The 18,431-nt window shown below is 46.3% G+C and overlaps 1 protein-coding gene across 3 annotated transcripts in view; it reads left to right on the forward strand.

The window, feature by feature from the left end:
• The first annotated feature begins 8,039 nt into the window (after positions 1-8,039).
• G3BP2 (G3BP stress granule assembly factor 2) overlaps positions 8,040-18,431 on the forward strand; it is a 53,249-nt gene continuing 42,857 nt past the window's right edge. Inside the window, exon 1 of one of the 3 annotated variants that reach the window (XM_090031921.1) lies at positions 8,040-8,314. The gene's annotated coding sequence lies outside the window, so the exon portion shown is untranslated. Of the gene's footprint in view, positions 8,315-10,123; positions 10,242-18,431 lie in introns of those variants that run through there. The other 2 variants (XM_090031922.1, XM_090031923.1) reach the window with 2 other exon arrangements.

Consider the following 18,431-nt stretch of genomic DNA (forward strand, 5'->3'; position numbering starts at 1 on the left):
CTGCCTGATAGGGTCTGCTCACACCTGCAGTCTCCTCACAGCCTGTGCAAGCCCTTAAAGTGGCAGGCACCAAAGGTGCTCACCACATCAGACTACAGAAGCGTGGTACCTAATGTCTGTCCTCATTTTTGCAGTTGCCTCTGAATGAAGTGCTGGCTTTTCCATACATTCCTGTTATGATTTTTGAGTGATGTTACCCCAATAAACACTGACCATTTGTGCTCTTGCTTCTTCCCCTGACAGCCATTGGAAAGCTTGTCAAGAAATGTGTCTCTGCACGTTTTCTCAAAGCCTGGAGTGAGGTGCAAATGAAACAGCCTCTTTCAGCCCTTCTGACTTTAAGCCAGCTCCAGCTTCTTGGTTTTGATAGATCTGTTTCGAAATGGCAGTTGTCCACTTCAGTTATACATGGTTCATCTCATCTGAGAAAACAGCACTTGCTTATGTTGTTGTGTGTGCTTCCTGTATGCTCTATCACAGTGAACTGACTAGCTGTGACAGACAGGAATGGGAATGGGGCAGAGCAGCAGAAAAATAAAAGACAACCAGAAGCCAGAGAAAAGGGTAAGGAAGCCAAACAAACCTACTGAAATGGAGGAGAAAATTATTTCTTGTGTAAAATATGGGTGGAGTCTAACAGGTTCAGAGAGGTATGAGGTTTCATTCCCAAGAGCCTACTTCATCAGATGCTATGAAAGGACACTTAGATTTATTAAAGGACTCTTGTATAGCATCTGACCAAACAGGTTGTTGCACATAAAAGCTCATGCCTTCCTGAACCAGTTACTGTCTAAGGCAACCTTCTACCTGACTTCAGACTAACAGTTAAATGCTTTTCTTGCATCAGACATGGAAACAATAAAAAAAGCCTCAAGACAAACTAGTTGTGGCAAAGTATTGTATCTCCCATTTTATCACATGGGGACAGAATTTTTATTGAGCTTACCTCTCAGGGTGACATTTTAATGATGCTGTCTTTCTGTAGCCCTGACTGAATGCCTTCATACAGTGTAGGTCATCAGACTATATCACGCTGACACACTTTACCTGAGCTGATCATGGAAACCATAGAGAAACTTCAAACTTCATACCTGCCTTTCCAAAAAGAAAGGCTGATGGGACTACATTATGCTGTTCTACAGTGGCAATGCATAGGGGTGCATGGGGGTGCACGTGCACCCTCTGAGAGTGCTGGTGCACCCCCTGACCAGCCATACTCGCTGATGACTCTGAAACTCATGCTAAACTTGGGCCTACTCACAAAAGTTAAAATACAGAATAGTAATGCTAACTGCATATTGCAGGAGGATGTGAGTTAATGGCAAGGCCAGCTGAGAAGAAATAATGAAGTATCTCTTCCAGCTTATCTTGCTATATTCAGGATAATTTCAGGCAGACTCTTAGTTGTCTGGTGTGTAACCATATGAAATGTCTATCCTTGATTAGTTAGTATGGTAAATGTTTCTTTTGCGACTAACTTGTGTTTATGTGCAGTGTGGCTGCCGGGCTTCAAATATCCATTCTCGAGCGACCTTCGCCCTGGTGGCAAACGTGGGGCGTTCTCTGGGCTCGCATCTTTGACCTAGCAGGTGTCTCCTCCTCGACTCGCCTTCCCGGTTCTCTTCCGCCATGACTTGTTGGTTCTTCAGTGGATGGGGTTGGTCGTCAGGTTTGCTTGGTGGCCCACAGTTCACCCGGAGGTCATTCACGGGGCTCCGCCACCCCTACCCCCCGGCCTATCGCACCCTTGTGTATGTTGTTCCTCTGTCGGCCTTGTCCCTTCTTGCGGAGTTGCGTCCTGCTGCTTGTCACCTGTTACGACGGTTTGCCCACGTGGGCCTGCTCTCTCTACTTCCCCTATCTCCACCCCTTCTGCTGGGGAAACAAAGAAAGTCTCCAAGGCTCTCCCTCAGCCCCGTTCCTCAGGGATACTCACTATACCCTCTACTCCTCAACCTCTTCACACGGGGCAACAGAACAGAAAATCATCAACAAAACATTAAATGGTGAACCACTTCCTAACGTGGCTACACCCCGCTCCTTTGCTTCCCTTGCTACCTGTCATCTCCGTGATTTCGTCCCACTCTGTTGTTGACCCAGCCAGGACTGGCAGTGGTACCCGCCCCGATTGTAACCCCCCTAGAGCTTTTCTTAGGGTTCTCCCCTTCAGCATGGCTCCTCTCTCACCCTGGTCATCCCAGTACTTCCACCTGGGATCTCCTCGAGCCTCTGACTCATCTCTGGGTCTTCCTTCGAGTCCAGGGTGCCTGCCGCTCACCCACCTTTCCTCTCTCGCTTCCAGCGGGATGTTCTGTCTCACACTGCTTCGGTCCGCCCCCAGCTTGTCAGGCTCTGTGGGCCTCATGGGGAAGGTTCTCTCCCTCCTCTGTGGCAACTGTAGCCCCTTTTCCCTGCTACTCTCTCTTTCCTTCCCTTCCGCGGCATCAGCCGCCATTTTTATCCCTGCTGGCCAGTGCTTGTGGCTGACGTCACCGGCCGGCCTTAATTGAATAAAGAAGCAGCTGACAAGCCACACTGGCTCTTCCTTCTGCCCCTGCTGTGCTGCATCTCCTGCTGCCAATAAGTACTTATTATTATCTCTTCCCTCTCCTTTCCTGGGACATGCAGGAAGATACATTCTCCATACGTGATAGATGTCTCCTCCTGATTTAGTATGTTTTTCCGGGCTGTTAATCAGTTTCTTGATATGTTCCAAACTGGATAACCTCTTATTACTGAAGAAGGTAATTCATTCCGATTAGAAATTTCTGATAACCAGTAATAAGCAGGTTCCTCCAGTTGATTATTGCTTGGGACTCTCTCTTGATTTACACAACTAAAAGAATGCTTTGAAGATGCTAAACTAAGGGTATAAAAAGGCAGTAAAACAGCAAACAGTACGTGCGCTTCGAGAGTGAGAAATCTAACACCAGTTGCTGATGCGCCCAACTTACTCAAGAAGTTGAAGAGAAACAGACAGCCTCTTCATCGCCTGTTTGATGAGAAATCATCACATTATAGCTAATTATGGGACTGATTTGGTTTGGGCTTACTTGACTTGATTTTAAATATTTGTAGTAAATAAAGCCTTTCTGTCATTCATCAAACAAGGTGTCGTGTCAATCCCTGGGCTAGTCCAGAATCCTAGGTTTTTATGTGCTAACACTTGCTGCTTAGGCAATGGACAGGTCTCATACCCTTTAACTTCGGTCCTCAGCCAGACCTGGTGCCATTCCTTGGGGCTGCGCCTCCCCTACACCCTGCCTAAGGCTAACCTGATATTGAAGCTCCTTGTCCAATAGGTTTCATAGTTTCGTAGTTTGTAGGGTCGGAAGGGACCTGAGTGGATCATCTAGTCTGACCCCCTGCCATGGCAGGAAAGAGTACTGGGGCCACATGACCCCAGCAAGGTGTACATCTAGCCTCCTCTTAAAGACCCCCAGGGTAGGAGCCAGCACCACTTCTCTTGGAAGTTGGTTCCAGATCCTAGCCACCCTGACAGTGAAGTAGTGCCTCCTGATATCTAGCCTAAATCTACCCTCTGCCAGCTTGTGACCATTATTCCTGGTCACTCCTGGCAGTGCTCGGGGGAACAGGGACTTCCCCAGTGTCTGCTGGTCCCACCTGACTAGTTTGTAACAGGCCACTAGATCCCCCCTCAGCCTTCTCTTGTGGAGGCTGAATAGGTTCAGGTCCCCATAGCCTCTCCTTGTAGGGTCTGCCCTGCTGCCCCCTGATCATGCGAGTGGCCCTCCTCTGGACCCTCTCCATATTGTCCACATCCCTCTTGAAGTGTGGCGCCCAGAACTGGACGCAGTACTCCAACTGCAGCCTGACCAGTGCCACACAGAGTGGGGTTATCATCTCCTTGGACCTGCTTGAGATGCATCTGTGGATGCATGACAAGGTACAGTTGGCCTTCCTGACTGCATCCCTACACTGCTGGCCCATGTTCATGCAAAACACAATGTCCCAAAACAAAACTATAAATGAGCAGTCTTTCTGCAAAAGTGGAGTATGTGCCCTTGTCCATGATGTCCCCACTCTGTGGAGTAGTAAAGGAGCTGAGCAAACAGCTACTATGGGTCAGTGCCCCATTTACTTGTGGTTCTAATGCTCTCTTATGTTTTCTCTTTTAGGCTCGTCATCCCAGATCCTGTCGTCCAGTCCTGTCTGCCAGGGCAGTACTTCAGGTAAGTTCTCTGGCTTCTCCAAGCCAGCATTTGATAGGGCTTCCACCAGTTGCCCTTGCCGGGGCACTCTGTGCCTGCGCTTCTCTCTCTCTCACCCCAGGAACTCGCTTCCAATTCCTCTGGGGTTTCCCTCTGGACTGTTCTCATCTCCCAACTCAGGTTTCGCCCACTCAATCGGCATCGGCATATGCTCATAAAGTGTGCCCAGGCCGGGGCTGGGGTTTCCCCCTTGTGATTCAATGTTGCCAGCTCAGTTGCCTGCCACTGTTCAGACCACGCAGTGTCCTCTGGTAAGTATATTCTAAGGTGAGTGTCTTTTCTCTGCCACAGGGTGCTCATCAGCAACACTGCAGTTATGGCTGTCATATGGGGAGTCTTTTAAGTTGTATTACCCAATTCCTGTTTTGTTTTTGTAGATAATGTGGCCTCAGGACAAATAATAAATACCTGGACACAGACAGAAGGAGGAGTCTGTCCAAAGATAACAGCAGTGATTATTGCAGGGATCCTGGTTTTCTTTGATTAAAAAAAAAAAAAATAAAAAAATCAATATTTTCTGATTTTAACCCCCCTGCCCCAATCCACATTTTTCCACGATTAAAACTAAATACCACTAATTTAGTTTGTATCATTTTAATAACAGAAAAATGTAGATTTGGGTTTTTTTAAATCAGACAATTTTGGATATTTTTGTCACAGAAAACCAGGATCCCCAGTGATTAAGAAACCAACGGATGAACTACATTACAGCCTCAGGACCAGGTCCTTTAAGATTAGGTGAAGTAAGTACCTTCCTGATCTCCCAAACAGTGAGTCCTGGGAAACAGGACAGGGTAGAAACTACACATATCACTTAGTCTAGGTTTCAGAACTTGCATAAGAGAAGGGATTTGCTAGGAGTTTAGTTAAGTGAAGCTGTTATTTTATGTTTAAGTCCTGAAAGTAGCCTGTGCTATTTTAACTTGAATTACTGTTTTAATTTTGGGAAAGAAAAAAACCCCAAAACTTTGCAGGTGGGTTCCCCCCCAAGTTTGAGTTAAAGTTTATTCAGTTGATTACTTGAGGTTTTGGTAATTTTTTTATGCCCCCAGATTGAACTAGTTTAACTAAAAATCACCTTAAAATGAAATGAAACAATAAATAGCCCTGTGTAAAATGGGTCAAATTTTCTTTCAGATGGCCTGCATTGCAATAACATGTTAGTCACCTGTTAGTTTAAATAGGTTAATTCAGTAACTAACCATATTAAGCTAGGCTATCACATATTAGGTAGAACATAAGGCAACATAGCATCTTATCGACTAACCTATTCAGAGAAGCATGAACTTTTGTAACATGAACGATGCATGGCCCCAGTAGCTGAGTGGGCAGAGCAGCTGAGTTGTTGCCAGCGCTGTTGGGGTAGGTGGTCATCTGCAGATGCTGCTGGCAGTGGCGGCAGCGGCCAGTGGGGAATTGCTGACCACCCACAGACACCACCAGCTGTGTCAGTAGCAGGGTGGCAAGTGGTGACTGCCTGCAGGCGCTCAGCAGTGCCTTTTTGTAGAGGGTGCACATGCACCCCCTATGCATCGCCCCTGTTTTGTAGGTTATAGCTTACTTGGTCTGAAGCTATGAATGGACTTGCAGAGGAGGGGTAATAAACAGAAAGGAATAGAAATAGTAAAATACAAAAGCCTGTGGCAAAACATTGTAACCACCCCAGACGTTCCATCTGTGATCTCACAGAGGCTGTTCTTAAACAATGAAACTCTAAAACCAACTTGAATGCAACACTGTGGAACAAGAAATCATCTACAGACTGGATTGTGTTAAGTATGGTCTCAGCAGAGACTCTGGATTCTTACCCCATTTCCTGGACTAGCTTTTATAACTCTTATGTCTCTCCTGTGTTAACTGCTTTGTTTATCCCTTTTGCCTCTTCTTGGCAGTGCTCCTTCATTTCCCCAACCTTCCTTTAAATTCCTTATTCCTTTCTATTTAGTTCTCTTTGCAAGGACATTCATCGGATCAGAGTAAGACTGTAGCCTACCAAAGCTCACCTGGCTCTGAATTAGTCTCCAAGTGCAGACTAAAGCAACTACGGGCAGTCCTTGACTTACATTTCGAGTTACAACATTTTGCACCTACAACATTTATAAATTGACACCCTGTTTCAACTTTATGATGTCAGTTTACAACGCTTGATCTGATGCAACACCACACCAGTGAACAAGTTCGCTGCCTCGCTCATCTGTCCAAACTTCCTTGGATACTTTAAGAAAGCAGAGAAAACTCCAGAAAAACCTGCAGCCAAGACTCCTGAGATGACTCCAGCCAAGAGTCCTTCAAAAAGTCCAGTCACCTCAAAGAAGTTGTTCCAAATCAATGATTGCTATTTACAATATAAATACATTAATGTAGCTATATTACTCATCTAGAATTGATTAGGTACAAAATTCTGGGGTATTTTTGGTGAAAATAAGGCATAGGCCTCAGTTCAGAAACCAATCCCCCATTTATAACATTGTTTCTTATGAGAAAATTGGTGGAAATTAAATGAGGAAAATTCTGAGTTACAATGCCTTGACTTATGACACAAACAGTTCCTGAAAACAGCATCTTAAGTCTGAGGACTGCCTGTATTTTCACCTGATCTGGCCAAAAAAAGCAGTTTATAGCTGTGACCAAACACAAATGCACAGTAGCAAACAGCTTAAAAAATGGCTGATCTGGTGAAAATTTGACCCCTCACTGCATGAGGTACCAAATGCAGGCAACCCCTGCTTAGCACTCTTAATTACTTCCTGAAAAAACAAGTGTTAAGCAAAACAAGCATTAAGTGAAACTGAAAGTATTTGAGAATTCAGGGTGGTGACTGCAAGTGTTTTTAATGACCCAAGATGGTGACTGTGAACATTACAAAACTTGCTGAGCGCCAAGTGAAATCAGGTATCAATTTAAAATGAGCATTATAGTGCTAAGTGAAACAGCGTTAAGCAGGGGTTGCCTTTAAAGACGCTTCAAAATGTAATGCCTTTTGTAACTTGTCTTGGCTAAGCTCCCACCCTGTGGCTGTTTTCAGAATGGGAAGGAAGCAGTCATCCATTGGGGGGGGTTTCAGCCCCCACACCCAAGGTGGGGTAGGTATATTACAAACCCCAGCTATAGGGAGGCTCCAATACACCCACCCCACTATTCAGTAGGGGATGGGGAACCCCTGGAAGGAGGTCCCTCCCTGCCTTCCCCCCTCCCATTCTGAAACCAGCGAGCACAGGGAGAGAGCCTGGCTGTTGCTATGGGAACCTGGCTGTAGGCTCCCCCCAGCTAGATTCCCCTCCCCCTGGAACCAACAACAGCGCACGTCTATCTGGTCGGAGTAACGCTGTAACTCAGAGCGCTTTGCAGAACGGGCTCCGAGTTACAGCTGGGAGCTGCACCTCTGTCTGAATCCCAAGAAGGTGCTTATGCCCGATTTCAGCTAACTGCCGCCATTCGGAAGTTGTAAACCACTGTCTGAGTAGGTTGCAGCTCCTAAGCGAGGCTGAGCGTCTCCAGACCGAGACCCCAAACTGGCCACGGCCTCGCGAAGGCGCTTGTGGAGAAGGACCCGGAGGGCGAGTAGCAACCGGTCAGGAAACACAGCACTTAGCGGCGGGGAGACTTTTTACTGGGCACCCGGGTGATCTAGCCACCCGCCGTCGCTGGTTGGCTCATTCCCCTGTCCAACAAGCCGTCGCCACAGCCTATTGGCCAGCAGGACCCCGCCCCCCGCGCCGTGGCTCCAGGCTGCCAGAGCTCGAGCCCCAAGTCTCACGTTACGCGAGCGGAAGCCGGCAGCCGCCGTTGAGGTTCGGCGGGAAGTGAACGCTTCGCCAACGTCACAATGAGGGCGGCGGGGATTGGGCTAGGGCGGTGACGGGGGCTCCTGCCCTGGTAGACAGGGGTGAGACAATAAGGGAGACGCGCCGAGCGGCCGCACGCCCGCCCGCAGCCCGCGCCGCGCCGCGCCCCTCCCCCCGCTGACGTCGCCGCCCGGCTCTGTCCGCGCGCCGCGGCCCGGCTCGGCCCGGCCGTGCCGGCACAGACCCGCCCGCCGGCGGCCCCGGGGAGCGCCCCCCCCGCACCGAGACCTGCGCCAGGTGAGCGCGGCTGGGCTGGCGCTGCCCGCCAAAGCCGGCTGGCTGCGTATGCGTGCCAGCGTGCGGGGGGGGGGCACTTCCGGCTAACGGACTGGGCGGGGCTCGCGCCGCTTTTGTTCCCGGTCCCGCGGGGCCGCTTCTGACAGGCCCTTGCTCCTGCGCCCGGCGGCTCCCAGGTCTCCCTTCCCTTCCCCTTCGGTTTGGGCGTTGGCGCCCACGGCCCCAGGAGTGGCGGCAGCAGCCCCAAGCCCGGTGTCGTGGGCGCCCGCTCCTAACCCAGGCCGGGGAAGGAGATGTCAGCGCTGGGCCGGGCTGACGCCCCCCGCCCCCCCTGGTCTGGGCCTGCCTTGTGCCCACCCGCAGGCCCAGCTGCCCTTGGTGGAGGACCCTGTTCTTCCCCCCTTCCAGTGTGGAGGAGCTTCCTGGCAGCTCAGCTTCTTGCACAGCTTTATTCCTCTAAGTTGCTTGGAGTGGGAAGGAGTCCCCTGTGGTTCCAGGCTGCTAGGCAAAGATCCACCCCCGCCCCCCACCCCTGGCCAAGCTGGCAGCTGGTTAGTCTCTTTCCTTCTCACTTTCAGTCCCATTTCAAATCTTGGGTTTGGTTCTGAGCAGCTCCTAAGGGGCAAGCGACAAACTGGAGGACCTGGGGAGGAGAGTGAAATTCCAGGGGGCTGCTGCTCCTGCCCTGGGGGCAGAAATGTGTTCAATGTGGCTGTATAAAGACTGTGAAGTACAAAGGGGACTGGCGGGGGGGGGGCGGGACAGGAAGGTGTAAATATCTCACAGAAGGATTATGTCGCAAGAAAGGAAACGCATTGGTTGATAGGAGAAAAAGTGAATGGAAGCACTAAGAAAGTATTTGGCACGCAGATAAGATGTGGGTAGAGATTGGCTGATACAGTGAAATTTATGAGCCGAGGCCAGAGAGTGCAGCTGAAGAGCAGTTCCAGAATCGTCTTTCCATTGCATCGACAGGCTCACTTTTTTTCAGCAGGGCTTTCCCCACAAACCTGAGTGTTGCAGCCTTCCACATGGGTTTGAACCTTTCTTTTAAGGTACATGCTTTGAGCTCTGCCAATAATATGTGGCTATGTGCTTTAATGTGGCTAGCTTGGGATATCTAGCCTCAGCAGCATGGAGCTCTGTTACAGGGTAAACCAGCCTTTGCTGAGATTCATGCTGTTCTGGCCAGACTGTTGTCAGTATCTGAATTGGGTTGAGTAATCTTTAGCTATATTGCAGTCACTTTTTTAACTGTAGTCTAGAAAAGCCCTTTATTTCTAACAGCAAAACTTAGGGGGGTAGGCAACATTTTTCTGCCAGAATTCTGACTCCAGTATTCTGTAAGGCCTTAAAATTGGTGTTCTCTTTGTATTACTCCAAATGTCCTGTAGTATTGACATTGGCAGATACAGATTCTCCCTAGCAACCCAGTACAAGTTCAGAAGCCGTCAGCTTCCTGTTATTTTCCTTCAGTGAATTTTCTATTGATTTATTTATCCTCTATCAGTCCTTGGGTATAAAACCTTTGTGTGTACCCAGATGAAGTTCCAGTTATTTATGAAGCATCACATACTTTTATATGAAATCTTGTGACAGTTAAAATGCAGTTCCTTGATTAGGAGGTGGTTAAACTTTTGTGCTCTGCATCATATCTGAATCCCATTAAAAAAGAAAGGAATTGTCAGGTCCATAAACATGAAAATCTATGCAGTCCAATTGACTTTGGTGGGACTGCTTATGTGCGTCTTTGAGACCTAGTCAATTTGTGTCTTTAGTGGTTCCCACTAAAGTTCTCGTGTCCTACAGATGTGCAAATCCGTCAGACTGCTCCTGTCTGCAACAACCGGCTAAAGTAAAGATATGTACTTTGAAGCTTGCTTTGGAGGGTGACCAACCTCAGGCTAATTTGGATCAAGCAGTGAAAGTAGGTTCTAAAATGAAGGCCTTCTCTTATTAGTACAGTATTCTTCAGCTCTGTCTTTAAATGAAAATCCCATTTGTTTGTTTCCTTTGCATGGTGTGGAAGAGGGGGACACTACTGAGTAAACAGATCCTCAGCTAATTAGCATCCTGGTAGTTAAAACTTAAATTGCCTAAAGAAAAACGGGCAACTTGGGTAACAATATTGGGATCATGTACCCTTAACAAGGTATGCAGCTTACCAAGTAGGCTGTCACTTACTTACATTTTTTTCCTCAGGTAAATTCAAACTCTTTGTTCTTGAGAGTTTTGCTGACAAAACCTGCCTTAAAGCCATTACTATGCTCAGTATTTTCTTCATAGAAACAAAGGACATGATCTTCCTGTTGCCACCTCTTTTGTCCAAGTGTTCAGGCTCATCAGCCTTTTAATGTCTTTGTGCTAAGATGTTATGTTTTTGACTTTAAGTTGACCTCTGAACCACTTTCAAAATGTTTCTCTGTATTGCAGTAATATGCTTGTTGGAGGATGCATCGTTTCACTTGGGGTATTATCTAAGGCATAGTACTTTTGGGAATGCTTAAAATGTACAACTGTTGTAGAATGTTTAGATTTACCTACCGTCCATCTCACTAAAAGTCATTTTAAACTAATCAGTATTACAGAGATCACTGTTCTTATTTGTTCAGATAGAAGGTTTATTTGTCACTTAATGAATTTATGCTTTATGGTCTTGTAATGCCACAATTTAATAATGCAAGCACACCAACCTCATGCTGATCACCAATGTACATTACTACTGCCTCATCTCAAGTATGATGTCACAATCTTCTACTTTTATACAACTGGGAAAATGAGAAAGGAGGAGGTAGTATTAATATGTCTTAAAAGAAACATTTTGTGTTACAGAGTTAATCAAGCGAGTGACTTGGATCCATTGGACACTACACAAACAGAGGCTGCACTGACATGCAGCCTTCTATGTCTCATGTATCAGCATTCCTGTGCTTTAAAATGGGGGCGCTTTATCTAAAGATCATTGAGCTTGAGTTCAAGCACGCCCACTGCCATTTTTAAGTGTGGGGACATTTTAATTAGAGCAGCTCTCGGATCCACTCTAATGAAAGCGCTATCCCCTTCCCACCCCCAGAGCACATGTAAAAATGCCCATCTGTTTTGGCTAGGAAGCCCTTAGCAAATTAGTATTGCAATTTGGAGTTCTTAAACATAGCTTTTCACTTCATGGTTCCATGTGGACATGCATATTTTAATTTTTTTAATGGAATGAAAAAGTAACGTGTTACAAAATTATATAGAAAAATAGTACTTGTGCTGTATAACTTGATTCATTGTACTAGCTGAATATTGACTTCATGGTGCACACATTGCTCAGAGATGCCAACTGTTCAGATAGAACATAATCTCAAGTGCTTCAGTTGTGTTAACTTCCAGTGTAGATGGCCTTGTCACAGTATTCTAGTTTAGGGGGTTTTGCTTCATTTGGTAGAGTACTAAATTCCCTTTTGATCTCTTATAATAGTCTGGGTTGTAAATATGTGTGTAAAATTCTCTTGGAGGGCTAGCCAGCCTCAGTAGGATCTTGGCACAGATTGTGGTAGAATATGGTGATGATGCAGTAACCACGTTCAGTTAGCACTATCAGTTATTTGTCCTGTACACTTTTAGGAGTGGTGCTGTTCCTGTCCTTTGCATTTTCTTCCTCAGCTGCATTATTCTCTCTGATTGCACATAATTTTGTACTTGCAGTAACTTCCCTTTAAAAAAAAAAAAGGGATGGGGGAAATTTGCATAGTTGGAATATCATGCCTCATGAGTCCATCGAGTTGGCTCCTGGCAGGTTGTGTGTTAGTGCTCTTATATAAACAAGCAGAAGATAAATTCTAGAACTGTGCAACAAGTTTGGCAAACATAGAATAAATGTTCAAGGCACTCAGCAATACTATCATATCCTTAAGGAACACAAGTCTTCTCTGCAAAATTACTACTTCACAACTGTTGCAGTGCCATCTAATTGTGAATTTGTCTAGGGAAGTTCAGGGTTTCACATTTGCTTGTCCCTTAGACTTGTTGGAATATGGTAGTTGGCTGTGCTGGATCAAAAGTGCTTCTAAGAACATGGAAATGTTCTGTGGGCGTACATGAATTTGGAATGTTAGTCTTGGGCTGTGATGATCTGAGGTAAAATGGAAATCACTTCATGGATTTGTAACATGCTATGGTTGCATTCTCATTTGTTAAATGTTGCCTCCCCATTTTGTGTGTTGGCTTGTTTTGCTTGTTTTTTTGGTGGGTTGGGGGTGGTTTTATATTGGTATCTTTTACGATAGTTGTCTTGTAAAGACCTATGTTTTCTTTCTCTCAGTACTCAAGTTTTTTTAAATTAAATTCTCCTTTTCTGTAAAGTCAAAAGTACCACAGGACATTGAAGTGCCTTGAGGCATAAATCCCTATTAAGATGCCTTTCCCAGTGACCCTGTGTAGTACATTAGTTTCTCTGCTGGGTCATGCAATGGTGTTGAAGTGATGTTGTCCTATGAATCTTCACTCCCTGACTTGACTGCATAGTTAGAAATACTTTAAAGTAACACCCTTACACATTTTCAGATTATGGTAGCTCTTAAGACAACTTTTGTATTTAATGTTAATGGTTTGATTCAGCATCTTATTCTGCTCAATTATATTTGCATGTCTTTCCCAAAATCGCACAAGCACATTCAAATTTTGGAGAATGGTCCCAGTGAAAGGACATGCCATTTTTATTAGCTTGCACAGGGATATTTTATCTTAACATCCAGGTGGATCAATGGAGATAACTGCTTAAGTACAGCAGTGGTCAGAAAAAAAAGTCATTAAAGGTGGGAAAGATAGATGGGAAACCACACTAAAATATTCTAAGATCATGATGTTAAAGCAGTGATACTTTGTTGCAGAGATGTGGGGCAGAAAACTTTCTGGAAAAAAACTTCCAGTGCTTAATTTTTCCATGGGAAATTTTTCATTTCTAAAAATTCATCGTTTTATAAAATTCATTAGTTATAATGAATGGATGGCAATACAGTATTAGACAAGCTTGGCAATTTCAAAGTTGTAATTATTGTTTTCAGGTGGTTATCCCTAGGAAGTGTGTGAGAGGGCACATATATGTTTTATTGTTTTGTAAACAGGAGGGTAAATACACTTGCACAGTAATCCAAACCAAAAATGAAGTTATGAATTCACTTAATTGGCTGTGCCAGTCAAATCAAATCCAAATGAATCCATTGCTAAGCTTGTTTCTATTTCTCAAAATCTCTTGCTTCTGAATCGGTCAGAAGCACAATTAGTGAAGAATATGCAGTATGATGATAAGTTGCCCTTGCCCATAGACTCATTGGTAAAACCATCCTTTAGTGAATGAGAATGCAGTTCAAGTTATTCTGAATCCGATTTGCCTCGATCTGATTCTGAAATGGAGTGAATAAGTAGTGCAAGCGATTCTCCAGCTAGTGACAGTGAAACTGGAGGTGCCACAATAACCTCAGTGGAAGAGAGTTCAACTCTGTTGAAGTAGATGAGTAGACAACCATGGCGCATCATGCATAGTTCTTTTGGGTGTGCTAAAGTTAGTGTGTCAACAGTTTTCAGTGGCTTTGGGATTTTTTCCTAATCAAATGTTTCAGTTCAAATACTTGTGGCTATTGGGACATAAAATTAACATGGGGGTATTTTTTTTTAGTTTCCTTTACTAAATATAAGTCATATAACATGCTACATCAGAACATAATTTATTTAGGGCAGTGGAAGATTTTTCAAAACTCACATCTCTGCTTAGTTGTATTAAAAACTGCCAGCTCTAATCATTCTTTCAAGAACCCATCCACATAGTAGGTTTGGAGAGTAACAATAGTTATAAGTAGGGGTGTACCAATAAAAATGTCTTTGGCCAATACAGGTAGCCAGTTTATTCACCAGGCATATTGGCTGATACTAATCCAATAACCAATTTACAGGAGCACAGCTGGACAATGTGGAAAGCATCACCCTGCAGGCAACTCTGTGGAGAGGAAGATGCATGGGGGGCAGGGTAGACTGAGGTCCCCATGGTAAGGGAGGGAGTGAAGCTGGGGCTGGGGACACTGCCCAGCCAGGGCTGTGAATGGGACCCCCTGAGCTGGGAGTGGGACGGAGCCACAGGTATCTCTCTCATCCAGGGGATCAGCATCGCAGTACTTAAAAATGGTGTTGGGGGTGCTTGAACTAAACCTAGCTGCAAGCACTGCCACCGCTGTTTTTGTGTGGGGGCACTTTTAGGGGCAGAGCCAAGCAGGGCAAGGGCAGAAGCTGGCTACCTGCAGTGGGCTTGGAGCTCTCTGCCCTGCTGCTTTTGTCCTGGGAGCCACATGCTGACTATACAACCCCTGCTCATCTGGCAGCGGGAGGCAAAACTCGCCACTGCCACTGCTGCTGGATGGGCGGGGGCATGCAGCTAGCATGTGGCTCCTAGGCAAAGGCAGAAGGGCAGACAGCCTAGAGTGGGCAGCCTGCTTCTGCCCTACGCACAAATGTGAGGGAGGGAAGAAGGGAGCATATGCCCCCCCCCCCAATGCTTTCCCTGGGGGAGCCACCTGTCCTCCACACCTGCCCCCACTCCCTGCCCCAGCCCCAGGGTCCCATTCACTGCCCTGGCCAGGCAGTGCCTTCCGCCCCTGCCCCACTCCCTCCTTCGCTGTGGGAGTCTTAATCTGTCGCCTCTTCTCTCCCCCACGTTCCTTCTTCTCCACAGACTGTCAGGGCGCTGCTCTCCACGCTGCCTGGCTGCTTTCCTGGCTGTGTGCATGTACGTGGTTTCTGGGGGCCCTGGCCAGAAGGCATATTGTATTTATTGGTGCCGTTATCCGCTACACCAGCCAAAGAAAGCCTATAGCCGATTAATGTTGATTTTTCTTTTTATTGGTGCTGATCTGATATGACACTGATATATTGGTGCACCTCTAGTTATAAGAATGGAGGGGAAACTCCACCTGAAGAGAGAAGAATGTGCCTCCATACCTCAGGGTAGGGAGGGAGAGGGGGGAACGCAACAAAAGTACATAAAATAATGAATAGTATGGAGAAGGTAGGTAGGAAGCTTTTATTCATATTTTTTGGTATTCAAAAACAACATTTAGTGAAAGTGAGAGGGACCAAGTTTAAAAAGACTAGACATGCTGTCAGATTGTTTGCCTGTGGATCATTAGTCTGATTTAGTATGACAGTTTGTCAAGAACTGTCTTTATTTTGGATCTAATGATGTTTTTCATTTCCATGGAAAACACCTGTGCTTTATCTTAAGTATTTTCCTAAGAACATGTATTCTGGGTTTAAATTTTTACCAAAGTAGAAACCTTTTTAGGTAGTGTAGCTTTCATTATCAATGGCCTGCTCTAATTTCAGAATCTCTTTGTAGGGAAGACACAAGTGTCTTGTTTACTGTATGCTCATGGCCGGAAAAAAAATCTAATGTATTGAAATTGAGGTGCTGGCTCTTGAAGTTACTGTTTCTGCATGAATTTCACTTCTGCATCCCCTCCCTTTAATTATGAATCATGCTGTGAAGCTCCCCGAGTCTGTTTTCTGAAGGTCTGCTCTGACCATGTACCAGCCTGTTTTTTAAGGCCCCTAAGCACTCCTAGCAGTTTGTTTTTTATATGTGGTTATCAAAACCACTCCCTGATAGATGCAGCTTTTTGCTGTAAACCCCACTTGGAAGCTAAATTATTTCTGTGATAACCTTTATGTAAGACTTGTATCTCTTTGGCTCTTCATCTCCAACTTTTAAACCAATGTAGGTATTTTCGAGCTTGGCCATCTCTATTGTTGGTTTAGCTTAAAGCTTTTGTTTTTTGAAGATACTACAAGTCTGACTATTTTGGTGGATTTTAATTGGTAGCAGTCTCTGATGTTAAAGCATGGCTTGGCTCTCAGCTGTGAGTTGATGATTGTCTCAACTCTCCAGTGAGTTAAACTGCTTGGCTTCAGTGGCTGTTAAGTGTTCAGTTTCACTTCTTTAAGTTTCATGTTGGTGCAGAACCTGGTATAAGGATAACTGTTCAATTTCACATTTTTAGAATGTGTCTGGGGAGGGTCAGTTTTTCAGGCTGCTTATCTGATTCATTTCCTCACATTTTTACGAGTAGATAAAAGACCTCTTGAGCACTAATAGTTGGTGTCAGATAAATGAAACTCAGTACCATGGTGTCCTCCTGAGTACAGTGCGCCCTGTGCTTGTGGTTAGTTCTTGTCAATGCTTCTATGTTAGATGAGTGCATTGATGGAAAGAAGATAGATGCAGCACATAAGTAACGCTAGTGAAATCACCAGTGATGAATGACTTCTGAATTAAAGAAGTGACTGTGCAGCCTGCAGTCAGTTTTGATTTAACATCCCAGACCATGACATGGTACTCTGAAGGGAAGTGTAGAGGAAGGGCTGTTCCATTGGGGTCCTAGACCATTGACTAGTGTCATGCTATATTACTAGGGACTGTGACTAGTTAAGGCCCCTCTCATCTAAGCTGGGAAATACCCAGCCCAGATAATAAGGATCCTTCTCTCACCAGTACCTGCAAAGTGGTGCCTTAGGAAAGGGAGAACAGAGAGGTGAGTTCCTTTAGCTCTCTGACGTGTCAGGGTGACTTAAAGGGGGTGCAATATTGATGCAGTAGCACTCTTCTCTCTGCTGAAGTGTGAGTGGGATTGCAAACAGTGTGCCAGCTCTTGCTTGTGATCTGTGTGCCAAGAATTGACTAGATGAGGCCCCTAGTACTGCAGAAGTACTCTGTGGGTTTGAGAAGTTGGCTTCTGTCCCTGTCCTGAGGACTAAGATGTATGGGACTGGAAGTCATCTCAAATCAGTGAATCTAATTCCCTACTAATGCAGGCAATTGCATCAGAGTTGTGAACTCCATTTTTTTGCCGTTTAGTTATATCTTGCTGAGATAAGAATGCTGCCCTGGTGAGATGTGTGCTGTGATACTAGGACATCGTGTGCCCCAATAGTGCTGCCACATTTCTCAGTGTTTAGGTTTTTGTGGAACTTGGTGTGGTGAAGGAATAGCTTTCTTTTGTATTGCCTGTTAGATGGTATAAAGTTGAGGTGCTGCTTGCTTCTCCCTAATCCAGTGGGGTTTTTTTTCCCCCTGCATGCTAGTTTGGACTGTAACAGTTATATGCTGAGGCAGTGCAGCTGATACATGATGAGCAGGGATCCAGGTTTTCTGTTTCCTGTGGAGAAATGTGAATTTTCCTCTTTAAAGGAGAAAATTGGGAAACTATGGGTTTCCCTTCGCAGGCTTGACAGCCTTCTAAACTGCAAGTAGCTGCTTGGGGCTGAGGGGAACAGAGCGAGAGGTGATTGGAGGCAGGGGGTACCATGTGCATCTGCAAGCACACTTTCACATGGCTGACATACAGCCAGGCAGGGTGGTGGGAGCAGCCCCAGCAGCTAGATGCAGGTCAATATGGAGGGTTGGGGGTCGGAGGGCCAGGGCTTAGGGACTGTCTGGGGGAGAGTGGGTGTGTGGCAGGGGTGTGTGGAGGGCCTGGGTGTATGAGATGGGGCAGGTTCTTGCCGGCATTGTGGGAAGATGTCTGGGCATGGGGGCTGTGCCTACTTCTCCAGTGGGAGAAAGGGACAGGGGGGCAGGGAACTGCACAGCCAAGCCAGCAGCATCAGGGCCAGTACCTATGGTCACAGGGGCAGGGCAGCTGGGAGAAGCTGCCTGGGGTGGGGGGTCTGCAGACAGGCTACCTGGTGTGGCACAGGAGCCCCAGCCCAGGGCAGGGGGTGCCACAGGCCTCCCCTCCTTTTCCCTCTAGTCCTCGGCTGGAGGGAAGAGGAGCCACTGCAGCTGCTGTGCTCCAGCCTGGGTGGAATGGGGATAGCTGGTGGGGGGGCAAAGGACTGCGGGTCGGGAGGGAGGGGCACGAGCAGGTCCCTGGGGCTGGGGTCAGGAGCACAGAGCACCAGCGGGGATGGGGGGCCTGTGGGTAGGGAATGAGGCACATCGACATGGGAGGGAGCGCTGCGACTTATGAGTCGGAGCATGGGCAGGGCACTGGCATATCAGGCTTGCTGAGCACCACAAAGCATCTGGGAGGGGACAGCTGCAGCTGAATGACAGGCCAGTGGGTGCTCTGATTTTTCCATGACAAAA

Source organism: Crocodylus siamensis, chromosome 2 (assembly GCF_052110815.1).
Source record: "Crocodylus siamensis isolate JL-2025a chromosome 2, ASM5211081v1, whole genome shotgun sequence".
NCBI classification, from domain to species: Eukaryota; Metazoa; Chordata; order Crocodylia; family Crocodylidae; genus Crocodylus; species Crocodylus siamensis.